This window comes from Orycteropus afer, unplaced genomic scaffold (genome assembly GCF_000298275.1).
Source record: "Orycteropus afer afer isolate SDZICR_OR568_19922 unplaced genomic scaffold, OryAfe1.0 scaffold00069, whole genome shotgun sequence".
NCBI classification, from domain to species: Eukaryota; Metazoa; Chordata; class Mammalia; order Tubulidentata; family Orycteropodidae; genus Orycteropus; species Orycteropus afer.
Window position 1 is genome coordinate 9,581,958 of NW_006921656.1, and position 4,485 is coordinate 9,586,442.

The following is a 4,485-nucleotide window of genomic DNA, read 5'->3' on the forward strand; positions in this document are numbered from 1 at the left end:
GGTTTCACCAGGCTCTATCAGACCAGCAAACCCGGCCCCCCCCCTTTTTTTTCCCCAAATGATTTTGAGTTTTGTTCCACATTGTTCTCCCTCTCCACCCAGGATCTCCTACATAGATCCCCCTCTGGGTGGTTGACAGTGGTAGCTGGGCACCATCAAGTTCTTCTGGTCTCATAGTCATATAGGCTGCAGATCGCATGGTGTACCAGTGGCTAGGACTAATTGTTTCCATGAATCTTTGTTTTTTTTCATTCTTCTTTGCTCTGGACAAGGAGAGACCCGTCATTGTATCTAGATGGCTGCTTGCAAGCTTTTTAAGATCCCAGTCACTATTCGCTCAAGTAGGAAATGGAACGGTGTTTTGTGTAGTATGCTATGCCAATTGAGCTTGATGTCCCTTGTGACTATGGTCCTGAGCCCACAGGTTCAACTACTCGCTGCCTCTGGGTAGTTGGTTGTGACCGAGAAGTGACTACAACTTTGTCCCTTGTCAGCTCTACTATGCACCTGGGTATTCTTACAGAACATTCAAATACACTTGTAGAACCACTGTTTGCCAACCCTGCATATGGTCTTGGGTATACTCCCTGCTGCATAGACATACCTAATAGTTCAGCCTGTTCACCCATCTATCCACCCATATACCCATGTTTGCCTTCACTGTCAGTGCAGTACTGTATATGCAAAAGGGTTCATCTTTGTTGTCTGCACCAGTGAGTCTTGTGTGTACTTCTCCACACAAGGCCCTGCAGCCTTCTCCTGTCTCACTGAAGTAAGACTAAAGTGAGTCCTTCCCTGATACGTGATTAAGCCAAATCAGTTCACACACCCTGCTGTACTTGAGAGATGAGAAAGATAATTTATTACCATGCACGTGGTAAAGAGACAGGAGCCGGTACCCAAATCTGACTCCCTGAGTGGGAGTTGGGGTACAGTTTCTGTACAGTTCAGGAAAGGGGTCTATACATATTCACATAAATTTCAGGAATTTTGGGGTGAATTAGCTGGAGATGGCTGAGGTTTTGTTTGCCTCGGTTTACAGGGACATTCGATTTTTATGCACTTGTGCACTGGATGAATTATACCAGCTTCCTGTCATCAGCTGATTGGGGCTTAGACAGATGGGGAGATGGGAGTTCTGAGCAACTTCATTCCCATTTGTCTCACTGCACATATCTGTGGGCCAAAACTGATCTGAGCCGGTTTTAACTGAATCCAAGTTGGTAATGGTTGTTTCTGAAAAACAACTTTAAGGAAACACATTATCCTGCCTATTCATCTGTCTCCAGCCAGGGTGGGGGGGTGATTATAGGAAGGGCGGGGAATTGAGCTTCCGTTTAACTAAGCTTTCAAGGAAAAAGTTATGATGCCTGCTCATCTGTCTCCAGCCAGGGTGGGGGATGGTTATGGAAAGGATGAGGAATTCAACTATAATCCAACTCAACTTCCTCTGCAGACCTGCAGCTGCATGGGGGTTGGCAGAGGTAAGTCAGAGTTCTTCCACAGTGGGGCAGGTATCATCAAGTACAGGTAGTCCCTGGGTTATGAATGTCCAATGTATGTACAAGCCTAGTTATGAACCAGCCCCTATAAAGCCTATTATATTAAATATTCCAGGTATGTGCAATGGTTGGTAATAATAAACAGCTGCTACTTTGTGACTTGCGTTAGAACATTATTGTCGTCGTTGTTGTTGTTAGGTGCCATTGAGTCAGCTCCGATTCATAGCGACCCTGTGTACAACAAGACAAAACACTGCCAAGTCTTGCACCAGCCTCACAATCTTTGCTATACCTGAGACCATCCTTGCAGCCACACTGTGTTACTACGTTAGAAATGATTTAGTATATCTGGAAGTGTTCCTTTAGTGCTTTTTATGCATAGAAAGATACACTGTGTACTCTGTACTGAGACAAATATTTGACCAACTGACATTACATACACACCATATCTGACTGTTCTGACTTAAGTACCAATTTGATTTAAGTACAGATTTAGGAATGAAACACGTTTGTAATCTGGGACTGCTTGTATAATTTAAAATGCCAGAATTATTTATTTTAGAGATAACTTACCTTTTTATTTTTAGAAAGAGTTTTCATTTTGTCACTTAAACAGTATCTTTTTTGCAAAATCTTGTTCCAAATCCCTTAATTTTCTGGGGTTTTTTTTTTTTTTTTTGAGTAATCTAAAAGTACTAGATTTACTCTATAAGCTATTAACTAAAAACAATGCTTATTTTTTAGAGTACCTATGGAAATTGATAATAAACTAATTAAAAGGCATTTCCCGATACATCCTTTGCCTTCAGCAGAAACTTCTCATTTGAAAAATAATTCAACAGATTGAAAGGAAATCCCTCAGTAGCTCCCAGGCGAGGCAGATCAACAAGGCAGTCGAGGCTCACCATAGCTCCATTCGAGCTAACAGACCAAACACTCAGGCATCTTCTCTTCTGTGCTGCTGTGTTTCAGCTACAGAGTCTGATGTGGCTCTTTCTCTGTCAGTCAAAGCCAGACCAGTTTTGAGCTGGTCTCTCATCATACCTGCTAGTTTTCTGTAACAAACATAAAAAAAAAAAAAGGAAAAGATCCAAGAAATAAAGGAAGCATCAAAATAACAGATAAAGATGTGGTAGTCTGCTTTCTGTGAAGATTATAGCCTTAGAAACCCTAAGGGGCAGAGCCACCCTGTCCTGTAGGGTTACTGTGAGTCAGAATCAGTAGATAGCAGTGAGTTTGTTTTTTTTACTGGTGAACTTGTGAACTGGCATGGGCCAATTAGATGCACTTCAGTTCAGCAAGCACTCACTGAGTGCCTGCAGTGCCAGCTGCTGATATAAAGATGAGTAAGAAACATCTGTCTTTAACAACCTCACAGTCCAGTAAGGGAGACAGGATTATAAACAGCGTTTTGAGGTTGAGTACTAAAGGGGTCAACAAAGGAGACTAAGAAGGAACAGCCTGTGAGTTAATAGAAGTGTGTCGTATGGGGGAAAACTAGAGAGTAAGCTATTTCAAGAGAGGGGGAACTAAGTTGAGCATATAGATGTAATCACTGGATTTGACAAAACAGAGGCCATTGATGAAAGTAACTTCAATGGGACAATGGAAACGGAGCCTCATTTGTAAAGACTGAATGATAGAATTAGAGATACAGAGGAGGAGACAGGAATTTCAGACACATCTTTGGAGAAACATTTCTTTAAATGGAAACAAATGAGCTAGTTGCTCTGGAGGGGCATGTGGGATCAAAGGAGGACTTTTGAAGAAGAGGATGATGGCATAGCTTGAAGAAGCATTAAGGAAACAATAAAAGACTCACTAGATGTTCAGCGGCAGAAGGAAGGCAAACATATAGGCTGCATCTCCCTAGTGGAGCACAGTTGTTGTGTTTACTAAAGGAGCACTGGTGACACAGGCACTCAGCTGCCAACCGTACGGTCCGCAGTTTGAACCCACCAGCCTTTCCACCAGAGAAAGATGTGGCATTCTGCTTTTGTAAAGATTACAGCCTTGGAAGGCCTATGGGGTAGTTCCACTTTGTCCTATAGGGTCACCATGGGTTGCAGTCGACCTTACAGCGACGGGTTTAGCTTTGGTTATAACTTCTAAATAAAGACTAGTAGTGTTGCCTCTGCTGACTTGAGGTCCTGTAACTTTTATCTCAGAGAGGAATATCTGAAACAGAAGTTGTTTAGAAGCCTTAATAGACCTAACATAGATAGATGCCAATCTAAGAGACTTAAGGAAATTAAAATTAATTTGTTCATGCGCAGTATCTGGATTCCTCACTACAGGCTGTGTGGACGACTTGGGATATTTCCTTCTGCAAGCTGCAGGTCACCCAAATGAAACTGGCTTCAGTGCTGAGGAAGTGTTTCATCCTGTCTATCAAGTTAGGGTGAGCTCAGGTGGGTAGGGCCAGGCCTTTGGGTCCCTGCTCTCAGTGCTGCTTGTCCTCAGACTGGCTTCTTTCCTGAAGATGTGCCCCAGCAGCAAGTGGGGCTTTCTTGTTCTTACCTTCAAACAGACAGGAAGAGAATCAGAGAAAGAGGCATAGAGAGTCTTCCTTGTGCCCATGGAATAAAATTTCTTGGACTGATTAGACCAATTGAACTCAAGAGGCTATCAAGTCTTGATTAGCTTAACCCTGGATAATGGAACCAATCTCTGGCCAAGGGGGGGTAGTCTTACAACGATTGGTTTTGATTAATCAAACCCCATCCCACAAGTTGAGGGCAGGGTCAGCCTTGCGCAAATCACTCCCGTTTCAGAGGGAAAGGGTATTTAAGGCAGTCAAAATGACATTCTGCTAGGGAGGAAGGAAAGAATGAGGCCAAGAGTGGCTGCTTCAAAGGGTGTAAACTTGATAACCAATAAAGTTTTTCTATAGTTATTTTATTTATAATGCTTCATTTTCCTATGGTCAATTTTGCAACAGATTAATTACGGGTAATCCATTATTTCATGTAAGGTACATCCA

General features: G+C 42.5%; 1 protein-coding gene across 1 annotated transcript in view; it reads left to right on the plus strand.

The window, feature by feature from the left end:
• Positions 1 to 4,485, plus strand: part of DNAAF11 (dynein axonemal assembly factor 11) — an 87,005-nt gene that overhangs the window by 47,481 nt on the left and 35,039 nt on the right. The gene's annotated exons all lie outside the window — the stretch shown is intronic.